Source organism: Rhopalosiphum padi, chromosome 4 (assembly GCF_020882245.1).
Source record: "Rhopalosiphum padi isolate XX-2018 chromosome 4, ASM2088224v1, whole genome shotgun sequence".
Taxonomy (NCBI): domain Eukaryota; kingdom Metazoa; phylum Arthropoda; class Insecta; order Hemiptera; family Aphididae; genus Rhopalosiphum; species Rhopalosiphum padi.
Window position 1 is genome coordinate 15,841,353 of NC_083600.1, and position 22,415 is coordinate 15,863,767.

Consider the following 22,415-nt stretch of genomic DNA (forward strand, 5'->3'; position numbering starts at 1 on the left):
TCTGTAAAAGTGGTAAGTATGCAGTGTCTCTCACAATTCGAATTTCACTGTTTGAATGTGATATTAACACAACAATCATCACAGAAAGACTTTCGTGGACCACTATAAATAATGTTTCCTATTATACACGATAAGCAAGTAAGCCTAGAATTTTACCGCTTAATATTTCTATTTGACTGAACAATTATTATAATTAATAATTATTTTATTTAAGTTATAAGAAAAAATAAAATCCTTTGCTGAAATCCAGATAAATCTCTTGATTTTATATATTATCAGTGTAATATTGTACTATTTGTATGCACATTGCACATGCATAACGGATTTTAACCAGCAAGAACCTATCCACATCTACCTTAATGGCCAAGATAAATTTGTATTCACCCCATAGTCCATACACAAACGCACTAATTCAAAAATAAAAAGGTCATTTTTCGTTTTGAAAAGATTAGAGATTTTAAACTGAGCTCAAATATTATATGCAATACAAACTTAATCATTTATCGTTACTGTAGTTAAAAAATTAATGTAGTCGCTAAAGTAGTTTTCGACAAAATGTATTTCTTTATTTTATTATAATTCAAAAACGAATAACCGTAAATGCTTGAAATTTTCACCAAATGTCCATAGTCACAAACTCACAAATCACAATATGTAGTTTCCAAGACGGCTGTTATCGATATCTGTATCAGTCTGTACATAGCAAAATATCAGATTGAGTTTTGGTATTCCTGGAATTACTACTAATTTTCAGACGTATACAAACAAGTAGGTAATTATATCAAATTGTACCAAAATATCTTGTTAATTACTAGCAAATAACGAACTAATATAAATTATATTTTTAATATTATAATGATTAAATATTAATAATAAAGTAAATGTAATGTTTTCGGAAAAAATTAAATTAACCTACCATAATAATAATAGTAAAATAAATTTTAATAATAACACAAAACTTATTATAAAATGTACCTACTTGATATACCATTAAATTAAATTTTATCACAATATCCATTACATTGACTCTTAATAGAGTAGTAGCCACGGTTTTTTTTTATATATTTATAATTATATTTATTCATTTATAATAAAACAAATATAAGTCAAAATTATTATTGAATCAAATTAATTGGACATTTACTCAATTCAAAAAAATTTTAGAAAAATAATAGGTGATTTATTTTTAAATAAACACATTTAGGATATCATCTGAAAATAGTTTTCATTCAGAAAAAAAAAATAATATTAATAATGTTGTCGAATCCGAAAACTATTATTGTGCGAACGTTGTGGAGCACATCATAATTCATATTGTCATAATACCACCTACAATGTCCTGTGAATAAAATAAAATAATATTATGTTAAATATTATCAGTGGCGTACACACGGGGGGGTTGTTCAACCCCCCCCCCCTTTAACTTTTTAAATATACGAATACCTATACGAAAATGGTTAAAATTGTAAATAATTTATTTTCGTAACATATTTGTAGAAAAATAAAAATCAAAGATAACCGTCACTGCCGAAATTATAATTAGAATAACCCAAGAATATTATTCCACGAAGTCTAAATACGATTTTATATTATTTTCTTGAAATTGTGTTTATGATTATTGATTACATAGATGGGTTACGGGAAGTTCATTTTAGATCACTAACAAATTACATTAATAACTGATAATATAATTATTATTTTGTCTTGCTTATACTTAAGGGCTACGGGTACTTATTATACGACATTGCGTTTTGCTGTTTCGCCATTATAATGTGTTTTACTCTATAGTCTATACTCTATACCATTGTGTTGTTATTTGTTAATAAAATTAAAAATGTCCAATAAACGGCAGTTGACGTTGGACAATTTCATGTCATCAACATCAACTTCTAAAAAGACTACAAGCGCCCAAAGCAGTGAGTATTACTTAAATATTTAGTATATACATTTTTCAAACAAAAGTTTTATGTTGTTATGTGGTACACATTTAACTCCTGAAGAGGTCATCAATGAGTTGGCAAAAAGACCAAGAAAACTAGATCTTGTACTGTAAAAATTAAATAATGGTTTGATAAATATATATGTGTGTGTAATTTTTAATATAACCCCCCCCCCCCATTGAAAATATCTGTGTACGCCACTGAATATTATATTATAAATTTCAATATACATGTTTGTTTTTTTACACGTCAGTGGTGGTCAAATAATTCTGTTTGAGGGGGGGGGGGGCTGATTTGTTAATATGCACACTTAATCATTAATATTTAATTTACGGTTATACACTTATGCCTAATATCAATTTTTTCAATTAAGATAAATTAGTACTTTATTTATAACAAGTGAGTCAAGTGAGGAGTGTGTTGTTTGTTGAATATTCACAATCATCGAGCGGGGTAATTCCCGTATATTTTGTATAAGCAACTAAATATTAATAATAATAATAGCCTTCCTCCTAGAATGAGTCTAGAATCTAGATAATAATAACATACGCTCATAGTTGTTTTGAGAAAAAAAAATTAATACACAAACATTAAACATATATATTTACATATATTTGAATATAGTACAATATACATAAATTTAATTTAATTGTTATAAATATTAAAGAAAAAAGTCATGGGGGGATCTATACCCTCATCCCTCCCGTTTTACAACCACTATTACACATAGTAAAATTCCTGCTAATGAAGTATTGAAGTATGCACTTAAAATAGTTAAAATATGTCGAAAAAAAATCCATTTACTATAATGTGAGAGGTTGTTATAAACTCCTAACATATTGCTGAGAAACAGCAAAATTTGTTCTCGGCCAAGAATTTTCATTTTAACGCTTACCTACTATGACATATTTTAACGTTTACTGTGTTCACGGTCGGATGGAGTGATATATCAGAATATTATAATATTATGTTTATAGATAAAAATGTGATGGACATTTTTCGAGAAAAAAAACTTTATAAATATTTATATCGACGAGAGACGTGTAGAAAAAGGAACACTGTCATTTAACCGAGATGTTTGATGTTTGATTATAGTTATTGTATAATATATGCTTTAATGTATATTATTTATTATTGAATAATTAAATGTATTATTATTGGACATTCGAAGAAATGCATAATGGAACTGTAAGTTGATTGTGTAGATAAATTATTTCTAGTAATCAATATACGTTGATTGTTTATGTGATCTATTTTATAACTCATTAGGTAACTAAACCAATTACCGATTTCTAAAGCCGTATTATAATGAATGTGAATACATTATTTTGTACCCCCATTTATTAGATTTGCTTGCTGGTACTATTATAAGAGCTATGACGATGGTCCAGGGAATTCTATTAAAACATTGATAGATAAAAAAAACTCATAAACCAAAAATAGCCCATCTAAAATATACATAAAATTAACCAATTTTTGATTGAATAAACTGTAAAAATGTCGTTAGTTTTATTACACATGAAAAAACAATGTGTGTATGCATGATAGGTATAATGTACCTACTTATTGGATTATTGTAAAAAAAATATGCCAAAACATACTTACATTAAAAGATTTATAATTATTTAATATATTCTTAAATAACTAGGTAACATATTATAATATTGCATTTTTTTATTATTTTATAATTATAATCATATTATTATCATTATTATTGTTATTATTATTTTTTTTTTTATTAATAATTCTATTAATTTTCTTCAGAAAAAATGATAGTTCAATTAATATGTTAGACTCTGCCAATTTTTTATTGTAGTTATTACTTTTATTTTTGTAACATAGATTTGGAACTATTTTAGGGTTGTTTACGCGTGGTCGATATATGGACTGCCTTTTGACTTCCTGTAGAAACAGCATTAGTAAATAAATCATCCATGTCAAGGAAAACCTACTTCCGCAGTATTATGAGAAAGCCAAATATAATTTTTTAAGCAGAATTTTATACAATATATTAAATAACGAATTCAAAAATAATATAAAATTAAAAAAAGAAGATATACAGTATATTATTGTACTACACTAATAAAAGTAAATAACATTGATATTAAACAATAACAAAATTAAATATTTATGACATTTATTCAAATCATTTGAATTTATTAAAGTTTGATGCATATCTTAGGACAGTTTTAATTTTAAAGTAGAAATAATAATATTATTAGACAAAATAAATAAAATTAACGTTAAATATAACGTTGGCTTAAAAATATTTTTAGTTAAAATTCATAATAAACCTCAATACAGATAAAATTATAAAAACGTTGCTATTCATTTCACTGTGTATTTCTTGACCAAAATCAATAATAGTATACATAAAAAATCAAAATAATAAAATTATTAGATTAACTATATAATATAATGACATAAGGATATTGACTTAAAAAATAAAACGTATAAACTAGAATGTTAATATTTTATCACATTTCAAAGTGATAAATTATGACTTTATGAGGTTATTATAATACACCAAATAAATTGTAAGATTTAAACCTGATTTAAACAACTAAACTAAAAATCAAATCCTGTTAGTAGTTATCCTGAGCATATAATATACAAAATAATTAAAATTTTCTGTTTATAACTCAATAAATTATATCGTGTTTTAGTGATAGTTTTATGAAAACCTAATTGGCAGTTTAAGAATTTACGTTTAAAAATACACAATAAATCGTGTTTTATTAATTTGTTATTTTAAAAATGTACACGACACGTCACTGCACGTAAACATTTTAAAGTAACTACGCAATCCAAGGTAAGGGATTGGCGTAAGAGATATCAAATATTTTGAACCAATTTAATATTATAATTTATTTTTATCAGATTGATGGAATTTATTGGAAAATATAGTAGAATTGACAGATTCACCGAAATTAAAAAATATATTAGTAAAGCGTCTAGTGAATTATTTTAAGTGCTTGAAATTCTACGAATAATGTAAGTATAATACATTTTTGATTCATGAAATAGTGTGTAATTTTTTTATTGTTTGTAATTTTAGAAGATTAGTATTAAATAAAAAACAATCAGATTACAGATAAACAAGTGCATGTATAATAATATTAAAATATCGAACGCTATTCGCTCATGTTTTTACGTGAAACACTATATTAAGTATAAACCATGAAATTTAATGTTAAACATTATTTAATAACATGTATTTATGTGCATAAATTGTTTATAGTTTTTCAGACAGGCAACTTTATTGAATTAGGACACCAATTACACTTTTTGGATAGTTTCTACGGTAAATATTATAATTAGGTGAAAATAATCGAGTACCTCTGTAAAGGCCGTGTAATTTAAAATTAAACACATCTATTTCTATGATATACTTAATTACGATATCTACTACGTATACAACAAAGCGAGTTTTCCGATTTTACCATTCTAAACTATAAACAAAAAACTAAAAATATATATATTTTAAAAAACAACTTTTTTTAATTAGTTTAATTTTTACATTAAATATGATAAAATAACAAATTATAACCACATTTTTCTTAGTGTTCTTACTTATTTAGTTATAAATATAATATAATATGATGAGATTTTTTATAAATCATAATTTTAATATTAAGATACATTCAAAAATAACTAAAAAAATTCACTCTTCGGTGGTAATTAACGCTCAGATGAAAATGTAATGTGATAAAAAAAGTATTTATCGTAAATCAAGTGATCACATAATTATTATGCTCCGTTTTAATAAAATTCTATTTGCTATAACATTGTGTGATAATAATAATATGTTCTATAACTTATAAGATAAAAATATATTGATATTAACAATCAGGGTTTTAAAATGGATAAAATATAATAGTAATATTGCTTGAATTTATATTAAAATTATAATAATATGTTATAATATTATGTTACATATTAATATATATTATTATAATTATGGTATTGGTACCTATACTTATAATAGATTAGAAATTTAAGCTCGAGTGACCGGCGTGCTAATAAAACGTATGGGAATTCTTATAGGTGACAGAACGAACAACTGGCACGTTCGGTCACTTTTTGTTTATTTCCTACCAAATACCTGTAAATTACAATTACCTCCACACTGATGCGCACCATTTCCCGGTCCTAGAAGGATCAAATCACCGAATACTGGGAATATTAATGGTAGAAGTTTCAAAATGTCCCACAACTTTAATGAAAATATTGAAATTTTCTTGTCATTTAAACAACAAGTTTAAGGTTCATACTGTGTTTATATATAATAATAATAATAATTTATTCGAAACGAATAAAACGGACAATTTCCCAATAGTACAAGTAGTTAGATTATAATATGTTAAATGTTAAACAAATATAAGGTAAATATAAAATTAATTAGAATATAAAAAATATAAACCAAAATAAAATGTAATTTATTCTGATATTAGACATAGTATTAATATATTGTATAAATCATGCTTAATGGAGAAAATAAGAAATCGACATCAGTAGAAAGTTTGTTACACGGGGACATGGCTCTTGGGATTGGTTATAATGTTCGGAGTATGAACAATAGTATCTATAGTCTTAATATCGTACATAAGCTCATCGTCCCCGACGAAAAATATAATAAGTCAAGAGAATACCAAATGTTTTCATTATAATATATTTTACAGCCGTCTGCTAGTTCAAATGCGATTTTCATAATGAAGAACGATTCTCGAAATCATCATAAAAAACAATACGTCCATAAAAATATGGATAATAATTCGTACAAAAATTGACGCATTTATCAGACACAATATTGATGTGTAAAGTTATATATTAGTGTATTGTTATTATTATTTAAGCACGGACAGGATGATTACTACACGTTGGGTCGTTAAACACATTTCGTAAATAAAAACCTTCATAAAATACAAATGAAATGTCATTTAAAAAATAAGAACTTAGGTCAGAAACAAAATTAATTATTCCCACGACCTACTTAAGTTTATAAAAGCATTTTAACGTGCAGGTATTAATATTTCATAGGAAATCAATACTCACCAATTATTATATTTATATCACCACAATAGTTTTCGTATATCATTCGGTAAAAATCATAAATCTATTTTATTCGTTTTTAAAAAGTTTACTTTACAATAATTTATGTATAAAAATTATGCTCAAAGTTTTGTTTGATAACGAAACAAACCATTATCATTATTTATATGCCGAACATAAATCACAACTGTCATAGAGCAATGAACATGATTAAACAACGACTTATAATTTGGTATAAATCCAACTAATCCAAGAAATTATATAATAACTTCAGCATAAAGGGAAACTTTGAAATGCATTGTTCAAGCATTAAGACATTTAGATATAAGTAAAGGTGAACAGTAAACATAACGACCGGGTTAATTTACGTACAATTGTATAATAATTATATTAATTAAATTTAAATAGGTCTTAAAAATTAATTATATTTTAAATATAACTATTTAATATTGTTATATGGTATTTAATTTCAATAGTTTATTATCGTTAAATACTTTTTTTCATTACGTAATTTTAGTAAAATAAATAAAGTACAATTTTAAAATTAAACAAACAAAATAATTTAAACTGATATTTTTGTAACACTATAATAAACAAATTAATAGCAAGTTAACAATATTCAAATATTATATTTAGTTACCTGAGTAGTTGTATCTATAACTACAAAACATAATGTTAATAACATAGTAAATACTAAATAAAATAATACAATTTTAAAATATTTCTTTTGCAAGATAACTAATAAAAAATATTTTAGACAAAAAAGTGGTCGAAAATTTTTATATAATGTGCATAAATTGAGTCTAATATTTTTATTTCAAAGAGGTGTTTTTTAAATTTTCTCGGCTATATCCCAAAATGCAAGTAAAAATCATTGATAATCATCGAAATTGTAAAATTAAAGAATCTTGTTATAAATTTTTAACTATAGTAATAATTCAATCCGATAGTAATTTATAGTTTGTACGCATCAATATTATCATAAACGAGATGGACAAAAAGTGTACAACACTCAACTTTTCATATATTCTAATGTGTTTTTAATTTTTAATTTAATTGAAAAATTGTAAGAAAATAAATAAATAAATAGAGTAGGAATACATTTTAGCATGATCATCACTCGGTAACAACAATAATACATATAATCCAAGTATCAGGTTACAATTAAAAAAAAAAACCCTCATTGTTACTCAAGTACAGTCATAACTTTTTGCACGTCCGTAAACTTCGAGTGACTAAAAGTTTTATATCACGTATATATACGTTCCATTAATAATTAAAAGCATCACCACTCAACGAAGAATTTTGCATTCACGATAGAACAGTCGTTCGTCATATATTGTGTCTGTTCAAAAACAAAAAAATATATTTATGACAATACATAACCACAATTACATTGAACATAACTTTTAAAACAATTGGAATATTATTATTATTAACGAATAAACGAGCACTTTAAAAATACTGCTTAATAATGTTCATAATATTATAATTAGATGAACACTAAAAATAATAAAATAATAATATATAAATATAGTTATAGATCATAATATTAATATATTATTATAAATCAATAACTTCTTAAATTTGATTTTATATATTAAATACAATACACAGAATGCATATTAAATGGTAAAAATAATAATGAGTATATTCTACAAATACGAGAATATTAAATTAAATATTATAACATTTATTTTTAGTTATTTCTATGTAGTTACAAAAAGTGAGAAAAACTCTTATAATATTGCAGACATGGTTCTAAATCAAGTTACGTCTGATTGTCAAAATAATATGTCCCGAAGTGATTATTATAAAAGTATAACACATTTTTCAGTATCTACCTAATGTATTTAAATAACTAAATATACTAAATAAAACATCAAAAATAACCAAAATAATTTCATACGGTTTTTATAAATTTATGATTGTAATGAATATATTATATAATGCAAAATACAAGAAAAATATATGTCAACCTTGTTATTAATTAAAAATTTTTTTAAGTTATTCATAATATTTCAAAGATATCAAAATATTTAGGTTCTGTGTATAGTTTATTAAAAAATATACACTTCATATGAACATTGTATGATCAAGAGACTGCTTACAGTTTATAATTAAACGTTAATAATTGAAACGATTTAATTTTACTTTCAATCAGTTTTTATATTTTGTAAATAATTTTATTTGGAAGTAACTCAATTTAGATGTACATTTTATTTTATTTTATATTCCTAAATACTTTATTCTACACTTTCTGTGCCGTTATTTGTTGATTTTAGTTTCTGTTGTCTGTGCTTGTGTCAGTATTATCTCCGAGAACTCATGTATAATAACAGATGTTGAAATCTCGAGTACACACACAACCACTGTATGATCTTCAAATACAATTTTCCATTTGGATATTTTTTCTCTTTTATCTCCTTTTTAACACTCCAAACGTGATTTCTATATGAAGCCATTTTAAATCTACTCACTTCTTGTTGTTTAAATTCTTTTTTACTCCTTGTTTCCCCACAACTTTTAATTTTAATTACTGTACCTAATAATATATAGATTTGAACACTAATATTGTCCATACTACCTCAGTTTATGATGTTTAAGAGAATTTTTAAATAGATATATTAATATTTCAAATTACTCAATAATTAAATTTCAAATAGTATTATTACTATTCATCATATTTGTAATAAATGTAAAAATTGTTACATAAAATTGTATTCAATCAAAATGTACTTAAGTATGAATTCGGAGGAAATAAATTTCATAATACGTCTAAATCAAGTTGCTATTTAGGTACTTGATACTTATAGATTAAAACTGTATTAGATATGCTCAAAAAGGAAATTATATTTTAAATCTTAAAAACCCTTTAAAGTCATTGTTTTTCACAAAAATATATAAACTTATACGATTTTTATTCTCAAATAGAACAAAGAATCCAAGTTTCAGAAATACTTATTATGATTAAGAATTTTAGTCAAGTCATGTAAATAATCTAATGAAAAACTATTAAAAATGAAAATTACACGTAAAACACGAATTTAAGAAATTCAAACGAAATTTTATAATAGAAAAAGTTGTTAAACATTATAAAACTGTATATAAAAATTAAATATTGATTCAAAAGGGCAACACTTAACTAATTCACAACATTAAGAGCATTCAAACAAATATTAAGTCAATAAAATACTACCAAAAAAATAGTCAGATTTAAAAATTATAAACTGGAATAATTTTTATTAAATGATAAGTTGTAGCTATTACAAACTACACTTATGTATTGTATAATTTAAAGTCTTAAAATATATTAATAAAATTATTATATAAAACTACACGTGAAATTTGTAATTTAAAAAAATAAATATTGAATAACAATATTCATAATTATTATTATAAAATGAAGAGAATGTATCTTAAAACCATAATGTTATTATAGAAAAAAAATAACAGAAAATTTAACTTACTAAATTGCATACAAAAATATAGTTTCAGGACAATTAATGCCAACTAAGGTTAATATAAAATTCAGTACCTATTAATTATGAATGTACACTTTATTTAATAGTATTCAAAAAGTAAATTGTTTTTTGTTTACCCAATAATATTAAACTACGCGTTTTTATAAACTATATTTCTACTTTTTATTTGTGTACCCAATGTACCCATATTACATTTTCGAAATATTAAAAAACATAAACGAATATGACAATGTTGGTTGTTGGATTTAAAAAGATTAATCTTGAAACTAAAAATAAAAAGTATAGAATTATAGTTATAATTCGTTAAAGAACTTTCCACTTCTCATAACAATTGTAATTGTTCTCCTTATATAAACCTAATATAATTGAATATCATAAAATAGAAACACAGAATTCCCTTATTTAAATGCCATCTTAACAATCAACTATCAAGTAGTTACTTCAGCTTCCAATAAAGTATTGAGTGTGGTTAAATTTATATTTTTCTTATTCTAACAATAATTGTATTATGTTGATCCTTTTGATGTTTGCGCAAGTGAAGCTATTATTATTGGCTAATGGTTTCACAATGATATGTTTTTATTTCGGAAAGTACTTTTTGGGCCAATTACAGAGTTTTATATACCTACCATCTTGATCAATTGAAAAGCGTACACAGATGGTAGGTAAGTACCTACTTAAGATTGATTAAAATTGCAAATTCTCGATAGTTGTCGAGAAGATTGGAAAAAAACAATTAAATGGTCAGTTAATTTCGAGATTAAAAATACTTATCGTGGGTGGTAAAAGTACTCTCTTAAAAAAAAAAATGACCATCATTAATTTTATTGATTACTTAATGTTTGATTAGAAACCGATATAACTTTTGTAACAAAATAAACTACTAAATTACATTTTCAGTTATCACACAAATAGCCTCTAAATTTAATGTAAAATTATAATGATTAATTTAGGTATTTACCGTAAATTAACTGAATTCTGTCAATATAAAAAACAGAGAAAAGTAAACAATATACTTTATTAATTACACGAAATCTTAGGATCACAAATCGAAACAACGAACGAAATAATAATTTATTTTAAAATAAACAAATTAATTAAAAAACATCGTAAAAATAGTAAATTGTAAAAAAAAAATTAAATACTAATAATAGCTAATTACCACTGTAGTTGCAGCTAATAAGTAAGAAAAAGCAGTTATAAAACAGTATATAAACTAATATTTAACATACTATGTAAGCTTATTTTTTGGAATCGAATATTCATACTGTCAATAATATGTTCTACTTTAAATAAGAATCAATATATCCATTTGTATAACTATTAATTTATTACGACACTAAGGTTTTATATTTTCAAAAATGTCTGTTCGTTTTTGATTCCAATAAAAATACAAGAATGACAGCACTTTTTAGTTTTTTTTGTTGTTATTGTTCCATAATAAATATATAGCCAGTCACATAAAACAAAGTTTTTTACTTGAACTTACATAAAGACCCTTTGTCTCATTAAAAAACCTCAGTCCCTACTCAGGTAGCTTGTTAGTAATTTGGACATTTCGCACCCGACCAATCTCGTGGGTTCGACGAGAGGTGTCAAACGATGCAACGTAATACCCGGAATCCTTTTGCCACGTCTTTATTTTATACAAAATAGTAGGACTATACTTTGAATATTTGACAGCAAAGAGGGTAATCGACTGTGAGTGTTTTTCTCTCCTTACTAGAAACAAGTTTTCCTCGAAAATATAATTATCATTTCTGTGCAATTACAGTTTGAAAGTTTCATCGAGTCCAAAATATTTAATAAGAATACGTATTAATCGTGACAAATTACATCGTCTATACATACACATACATATTATACAAACTGGCACGTGCTGTTAATTGTATAAACTTTACAAAATATATTAAATATGCATATAAAATGACAATTGCAGTACACACAGTACACACAAATATTTATATATTATGTATATATATATATATATATATATATATATATATATACATGTCATAACATATATATTATTGTACACTTATATTTTGTACCGTATATACGACATATTATACGTTATTACTGTATTATTTATACGTATACTTATATAGCTACCCGGTTTTAAATTTATGTCATTATTATTGTATTTGTTTTTATTTCCGTGCCCTTTTGCATACCTATACATTGTCCTAACTTCTAATGTCTCCACGGACTCCATTGGTGCAATTTAAATTTTCAGCTCGTAAGTGCTGGACGATTTAAGTAGAACAGACCCGCGGGGGCCACCTGCTTAAATAATTTATACGTTACATACAACATTTTTTCCTGGAAATAGGAATTTCTATCATAACGTGCAAACTTGAATGCTATTAAAATTACAAAAATAAAGAAAAGTCAAAATACAAACATGTGCGTATAATTATATGTATCAATATTCAATATTATAATATATTAGTATGTATTTTTATTGTAGACCGATGCCATCATATCATAAACCTGTGTTTAAAATTTTATAAAATACATATTTTGTTTTATCTTTTCAATTTTAAACATAAAATAATAAATACCTATAGAATCTTATCCAGTGATATACTGTTGTGTACAATATAGTTCGGCTTGAACCGATACCATACGTTAGACAGTCAGTCTTGGTTTAATTCTGAATTTGACGATGTTTAAATTATTTTTGAGTTCGCACTAAGTTAACATCATTGCATATACAACAGTCAAAATTTTAGAATTTAATGTACCATAATTCGTATGAAATGTTCGAAATTATTATAAAATATCTATCTTTGTCGGTACGTTACCTGTGTTGACAATAGTATTTAAAAAAAAAATGTTATCATTTCAAAAAATTAAAACAAAAACTGCACAAGGGCAAGAGGTAGGTAATGTAAAAAAAAATAATAAATGAAAAATGATTGATTGAAATTTTGAAAAGCTAGTGTTTTTTGAAACTCGGAAACGCGCATTGTCGAGATCGCGGGAAAAGGGGAACAAAAGCTCGGGCTGTAATAGTTTCTCCATTGTCCACGCCCAAAAGCACGGTGTAAAATATCCAAAAACAATTAATAAGGTGTCAAAATTAAATGGCTATACTCTTAAACCCTTTAATTCAATTTTAAAAATAAAAAAAAATAATGAAAATAAAAACCACTCACGCAACGCAATACGAATGTTACCGACATTATGTAAATAAGTAGACATTTCACGGCTGTTATTGACGGGTCTTAAAATGACATTTCATAAATAATACTACCGATCGAAACCTTTAAAATATATATATATTCTCTGTTCAAATAAACTGGATTGCGTGAAAAAAAATTCCATTTAACAAATCTAGACATTTTACGTAGGACATCAAATTAACGTATTAAAAATATCCATTGTCTAAAATTAAATGCATCAAAATTGTATAAAAATCAACTTATTTATTATGCATACATTACTGAAATTTAATCAATCAAAGAATAAATTATGTATTTGCTTTAAAACAAAAATAATAATATTTCGTGTGAAAGATATTATATTGTATAAGCAACCATAACATATATATAATTATTATTATAGATTAAATAATAAATGCCAACTTTTAGATTCTAAGCAGAGTGATGATGGTATTATGATGTTGTGAGTTTTTTAATATTTTTGTGTTTGTATTCCTTTCAACTTCCTTTGGAGCAGTAAAAATATTTCAATCTTCAACATTGAGTGATTTCTGATAACTATAATTTATTGGATCTATTTGGGATTAATTTCCAGTACTTTTATTAATGCTTAACGTTAAACTAAGAGGCGGTCTTTTTCTTTCTTTTTTTTATTATATAGAGATTTTAATCATCTACCTTAGGTAGGTATAATATTTTTTTACGACTACTGACTAATCACTATTACTACTGTACTGATAAACTAATAAATAAATAAAAAAATACTCTTTTATTAATATGAAATCATCCATAACATGAATTAATAATATTTTTTTCAAACTATTACAATTCGACGACGTAAAATCTAATAAATATAAATTATATTTTATTCACGCAAAATACAATGTCCGCATAAGCGATAGATACAGTTTAGTTGCGTGCAAAACATTTTTCATGTCCTAAGCAAACTTAACAATTTTACCAATTCTGTCGAACCAGCTTTTATAATGTGGGGTGATAGCCAAATTTTATAAAAATAAAAAAAAATTGAAAATTGAAATGACATAACAATAAACAATAATAATCAAGACGTGTGACTAACCGCCCATCCACACCCTCACAATTTTTATCGAGACAACTGGCCTATAAATAAAAAAAAATCTCTCTTATTGACATCTACTAACTTTTTTGAAAATCTAGTCACCTCAGTAGCAATTTACAAAGTATGCGAACTATCGTTAGAGAAACCTTCAGGCAATTGTTTAATATTCAGTTTTATTATTATTATCATTATTATTATTTTTGTAAATAATGATCCATTTTTGAAATACAAAAGTTCACGAATTATGACAATTGACCGCGGTTAAAGTTTGCAGCAAAAGAACCAAGCAGTAAGTATACTGAAATAATTCCTCGGTCTCATTCTATATAATAATAAAAGTTTAACATAAATTAAGTTATATAAGTATGTGGCTTGAAAAACTTTCGTTAAAAACAGGATTTTTAAACATTAAAGTATAGTTTTTACAATTGTAGTTATTATTATTGTTGTTTGTTATGTTAATTATTTTACATTGGTAGATTAAAGCGGTACGTCTACCTACACTACAGGCAATGCATTTAATAAAATAACTTTTTAATGAAATATTAGGTCAATCGATCTATAAACTGCTTAAAGTTACAGCATCATTGTACTATTATATTTAAGATTATATTCAATATTCATAAAAAATTCTATTTAAAAACAAAAAAAATATTTTATATATTTTATAAGCCACAAAACATTTTTAATACTTACTTTGGAAAAACAAAAATCATTATTCTTAGCTAGATTTTTATAAAATAAAACCTTATGTCTGTGTACTACTACTTATCAAAGGATATATTGACCCGCTTAAATAAATAAAATTATTGCAATATTCACAAATAAAAATACGTTTTTTTTTTTACATGAAAGAGTAATTTTTAGACTTGTACAAAAACGTATAAACTTATGTTCAGTATACAGTTATAAATAAAGCTGTCTATAATGTGGTAGTATAAAAAAATCATCCACTTGAGACTTGAGTGAAGTATATTGATAACGTTGATGTGTTTTTTTTTCGATTTCGTTGCTTTTGTATTTGAAAAGACAATATCTTCTTTTTCTAATACATTTCGACTTAAGTACTATAGCTCGAATGGCAAAACAATAGAAAGCACAATGTAACTGATTAGCACGTAAGTACCTCTACACACACATGCACGAGTTTCTGTGTATATACTTTTACGACGGTTGTCATATTCTTTAAAGTCTAAACATACCTACGTGAATAATTGAAGTTGTTAAATAAATAAAATAGAAACTTAAAAGTGTATGCGTATAATATTTTATTGTATGTCCATTGTTCATACGGTAAATAAAATAGATAATATGATATATTTTACATTTGGTTATATTTCTTGATGTCATACTAAATTTGACGTAACCTAGTCTTAAACTAACATATTTATAATTTGTGTGTAATAAATAATAATGGTATAATAATATGCTTACACATATTATTAATTCCTTATATATACATAATATTAATACAGTCGGTTATAACAGGCGTGATTTAGTGATTAAACCTCTTTTTCCAAAAATGTTCTCCGTAAAAGTTGTTTAAACATTATCAGCAATATTTTTTTTAACATACAATTTTTAAAAAGATTTTTCTGTTTGTTAAATAAATATATATTTAAGCAGGTAGAATTAAAGCGTTAGAGAATATAAAATAAAATAAACATAAATTACATTGTAAATGAAATTATATGTTTATATATATAAACAGATGTTGCTGTACATTGAATATTAGTCTTCCGTAGTACATATTTTAAAGGATAAAAAATATTTATGCATTAAGACTTGCTATAGAGTATACCAATTGCTGCTGATTTAATTTTAAAATCTAATATCACATATAGGTAAAAGTCTTTGGGAGCTTTGTGAATTCCTTAGAGGAAGATCGATTGGAAAAGCTTTCAAAACGACGTTTTTTGTTTTTTTTTTTATGTTTGAGAAGATAAAACATCGGCACGTCTGATGGAAACTTATGAGAAAGCAACAAAATTGTTACATAAGTTATTATTATATACGCAAGTTTAGAAAGAACAAATTAGTTTTAATGAAAAAAAAGACAGAAACCTACGTACTCTAAGTTATTACACCGTAACTCCGTGTCCTCAGAAAAGTTGTATGAATATTTCCAACGGTTATTTACATTTGCATTCTGAAACGCCCTATCTTTAGCGTGCGTTGACTAGTTTCTCCTTTGGTAATTATTATTTTCAGCTGATTAAAAATGTACTAGTTATTTATCGAGTAACAATAATTGAGCCACAGCTTTCCTCAACATCTTAATAATCACATATTAGTATCCATTTAGTTGTGTAATGCGTTATTTACAAAATACACAGTATTTGATAAAACTTAAAATAATAATAAATTATGAGATACTTTCAAACTTCTAAAAGTCATTATCAGGCATCACAAATAATAATAAATTATAAATGTTTAAAAAAAAATCATAAGACCGGTATTGTAGACATCTACAGCATAAGTATAAACATCATAAATAATAAAATATCATGCTATTATAAATTTTATGAAATCAATAGTTAGTTAGTATATTATAGGTATATGATGTATATATTTAAAATTAGTGTATTTATTATTTTTTTTTTTATGCCCTCAACTTTTGGACTAGTAAAAATAGATCAATTTTCAAAATCAAGGTGGATTTCTAGTCGAAAATTAGATCTTGTTAGTACATTGAGGGATCAACAGTAAAATATTGTATTTATAACCGAGAAAAATTAAAAAAAAAATACGGTAAAACGGAAATATTTACGCAACACTCATTTTTAATAAATTCAGTTTCGTTATTTTATTGTACTTTAAAAAAAATAGCCCATAATATGTAGATACTCTAGATTTTCATTAAACAATAATTATAAAATCATTTTTTAAACATAGTATAATTTTTACATTTTTAAGCCATTAAAGAAGTTTGAAATTTTTGATTTTTTTTTCTGGAAATATTGATAAAAAATTTACATTCACCAAAACACTTGAAAACTAATTCAAAATAAAGTCAAGTATATTAACATAAAGTCACATTGATTTTTTTGTTGGTGTTAAGTTAATATGTTGACAAATTTAGATTATTTTAACTTAAAAATATAGGTAACGATTTCTCCTTTAAAAACAATTTTTAGATCAAATATTTAGAGCGATTTTTAGCTAATTATACATATTATAGGTATTTAAGAATTTCAAATTTTTCTAGTTTTTTTTTGTTTTTTTTTTTTTTTTAATATTCAGTGGAAAACTGGTATGCGCTTTACTATGACTTTGTATGCGACCTATCGATATCGACCGCATGGTATCTAGAGAATTGAAATATTGTCGGCGATTTCGTTGACAATACGGTAACGCGCGTCTCGATAACTTCTAGCGTAAATCTCAGGGCGCGACCGTGCACGTGTGCTCGCTTGCACAAGTTAGTCAAACATTACTTCAATGGGCGATATACCAAAAGGAGTTTTTGGGCTCACGCGTATATAATATCATGTATGTGCACACTCGCGAAAAGCCGAGGGCATTAAGCTTCAGACTTTCTCCTTATTATTATATACACCGTGTGTGTTAACGAATAATCGTGATAAATTAACAATTAACTCAACTTAAAGTGGTCTTGTCCACGTATAAGTTTAACGTACTAGTGCTGTTTTGTGTGTGTGTGTGTGTGTAGAGCCCATTTTATTGTGCCTAGTGACGGGCGGCAAGCGCTTGCGTCTCTTTCCTTGCGGCGAAACTTCTAGCCAACGTTGATTGTTTGCCAAAGTTAAACCGACGCAACTACTTGTTGTAATACGATATTGTACACAAACAACGAGTACTCTATCGCTACAAATATCGTTTATCGTATAGGTATACGATACAGAGTATACAGAGTGATTACTCAACAGTAAGTAAGTGCGGTAATATCTTTGGAATTGTAAGATGTTTTATTTTTAATTTAAGAAATAAATACCTAGTAATATTAAAATGTAAAATATTATGTGCCTTTACTTGACAATTAAAAAAAAAACCAGTTTAACGATAAAATAATCACCATTTATACTAAACCATGTGAATGACATAATATTATTATATAGTTTTAAAAGTATCTATTTATTAATTTATTTTTCTGGTAGTTAAGTTTTTGACGTTACAACACTTATTGACGTATTGATATTCTCAAATCGAAAATTTAATTTGTTATAAAATACACCTGAAATGGGCTTTTACAATTTGATTCGTTTTTCCCTTCCTAGTCATTAATAAATAATTATAATAATAATTAAAAATTTGGACTTTTGGTTATAATACCGCATAAAAAAAAAGAATAAAAAAAGATTTCCGTGTATCTAATATCTAAATTGAATTTCATATTGAATTATACAATTTTTATATAATAGATAGGTTTTTATCGCTTCATTATATATTAACAATTTATTTTTAGCAAGTCAGAACTAAAAACATAATTATTGCGCATAAATTGGTGACACACGATTAGCACGAAAACCACGTTTTAATTTTCAAACATCACACATAACGTAGAATTGTTATCGCTACACAACCGTCAAACAAATGTTTCCACTCCCCTAAGTAGTTTTAAAAATAAAGTGTTTGCTTTAAATAATATTAATATGTTCGTTTACAAACAAAGTATACAGGTTTTGTGAGTTTGAAATCGTTGGTAATGAATTTCCTAAATTAATCAAAACCCTTATAAACGTTCTCTACAATATACCGCATGCAAGTATTGAAGTATACAACAATAATTCGGAAACAACCATGCCAAACTAATATATTAAATTAATTTTCTTTAGATTTCCATAACGCTAAACAAGTCAATGAAGTGAAATCGACAAACATCGTCTAAACACTACACAGAGTTTATAATAATAATAAATTGACTAAATAAATAACCAATATCTGGTAATTCTTTTATTATAATTAATATCGATATTAAGTTCCGCGTAAAAGTTTGCACTAACATATATTTTATCAGAAAATGTACGTATACTACAATGATCATCAGACGGTAATTTTATTTTAAACGAAATAATTCAGTTAATTTCGCCGCGATTATTTCGCTTACATTACTTCGATGAAACTCGCGCTATTCATTATACGAGTATTTAATTGAAAATCGTGTACACTTATAGGTAAGTAAGTTGGAGTGCTTCAATTTTATTAAAACTACAAAAGGACTATATTCGTGACAAGACACACGGAGTACCTGCGTATGCATCATCAAACGGCATGAATGTATAATAATATATAGTTTGTGTTACATCACGATACAGCCACCGTTTATACTTTATTACGATGTTAACATCAATTAGTGCGGAAGTCGTACAAAACCTTGCTGTTTGATTTTGTGAAGAAAGTTAGGTTTGTTCTATAAAAACAAACAAATCGCATATTTTCATTAACATTAATAATATATAAATTCAAATTATACATATTAGCTGCTTAACTTCAATCATAATACGTACTATGAACACTTCACAAAAAAAAAAAAAAAAATTAAAAAAATCTTTACTTTCTTATCCAACAGTTTATTTACAAAATAAATCTAATCGCATAATATTCATTTATTTATTATATATACTTGTCATCTAAATTAGCACTTTTCGTTATTCTGCGAATTTTATTTTAGGTTACGAAAATGTTTCGATTTTGTTGATGTCTCCGACATTTTAATTTAGTCCACATTCAGAGTCCCAATGTGATTATCCCCCGGGAACACGTTCGGTCGAAATTACATTCGAAACGACAACCAATTCGTTCCGGTTCCTGAATATGGTGTAACTTGGCATACACCAGGTTTTCCAAATTCGTTGAAATTAAATCGTCAGGATAACTCTTCCTGCTCTTTCTTTCCTATCCAGGTCACAACTAAACATACCATACACTGTTAGAGATCATAGACCTATAAAGTTATATTATATCTATGATTGGGACCCCTAAGAAATCGCGAGCTCTCATTAGCTGCATTGCATTTGTGATAACATTATAAAATTATCAATATTCACTTATTGACTTATTTACGTTTTTAATTTAATATTAAAATTATTTTAAAATTGAATACTTGATATTTTTAATTTTATTATTTTATAATCTATTCTGCTATTTTGTAAATTTAGTTAAACATTTTTATAATTTTATATTTATTTAATAAAATATGATTTTCGCTGCATCATTTATGTATGAGATTACTAAAGATGTACTTAACATGTTAAGAGGACGCCACATCTGTATGTGCTGTCTCCATCTTACATGCATACAACAGCAAATTTGTGTTCAGTAAAATACATTATGAGTTGTTAGCTTTAATATTAGAGATAACTTACTTATTAACAAAATTAAAGATTAGAACATTATATTAAGTGTCGCAGCATTGATATATATATATAATTTTTGTATATTTTAATTTTAAGCAAGATAATATGAGTACCTATATTACGTTACGTTACGGATTGTCGAAACAAAAATCAATACGTATTAGTTAATAATCAACATTCATATTAGAGAAAGATTTAATATGTTGTATAAAAATATATAATTATCATACCCACAGTACAAAATCTCCACGAAGTCTAAAATTTAACCCAGCTAATGGTGGTATTAAAAATATGTTTAATGAGTATTTTTATAGCGGAATGAGTATAGGGGAGACTAAAAAGTATCATGAACAATTATTATTAGAGCTGAAAGAGAATTTCACATTATAACATTTTGCTAATGGAGGTGTTAATCCATGTTATCGTACGATTCGTAATTGGCGTGATATTTGGAAGAGTTTGAACTTAGCCACTTAAGTCCACCAACTACACGGTGATGGTTAATTGAGGTAAATATCAAAATATTGTAATAAAAAATAGTATACACATATATTATGATACAGACAAAAAAAGTTTAATATATATATTATTGCAGTTTTGTTATTTTTATTTTACTATAGAAACTATAAAACAAAAACAAAAAATAAATAGTAAAAATGGTATTACTGCTTTATTCAAAGAAAATCCATTAGCTGTAATTGTTATAACACCGATTATGAGAAGTTCCTATCTAATGAAAGCGGCAAAAGAAATAATATTTGTTGACAGCTAAAGTGCACGTGATCCTTTGAATCATTCAATAGCATTTATTGTGTTCTCAAGTGTTACAGGGACAGTACCTTTAGCAATAATTTTAGCAAAAAGTGTATATGAATGCTACTGTGAAGGATTTAATAAATAAAACTATTCTTAAGAGTTTTTGTATTAGGCATATCCCAATTTATTTCTTACTGATCAAAGTTCAGCTGAAATTATGGTATAAATACTGCAGTTTGGCAAAAAAGCAACACTTTGTATATTCCTTGTCATGCAGGCTGTTTGACGTTGGTTGTAAAATTCAAGTCATAATAATCCTATAGAAAATGTGAATCAATAATAATAAAATTTCAAAATGCAAAAAATTTAATTGATACAGATATACGTATAAGAGAGTAAAAATGATGATTTCCCTCAACGGGCAAAATATTTGTATAATTATCGGACATATAAAAAAAATGATTTGTATATTTTAGAGACTGTTTTTCTAGAGGTCACTAACAATTATCGTGAAGTAGCTTACAGTATGTTATAGACTATAGTATAATTAGATTTAACAAGAACAGCTGCTTTAAAAAAATATTATAAAAGAAGATTAACCATACACTGCATGAAAA

The 22,415-nt window shown here is 25.5% G+C and overlaps 1 pseudogene; it reads left to right on the forward strand.

The window, feature by feature from the left end:
- Positions 1 to 1,834: 1,834 nt before the first annotated feature.
- On the forward strand, positions 1,835 to 21,943 carry LOC132928754 (uncharacterized; annotated as a pseudogene).
- Positions 21,944 to 22,415: the final 472 nt, after the last annotated feature.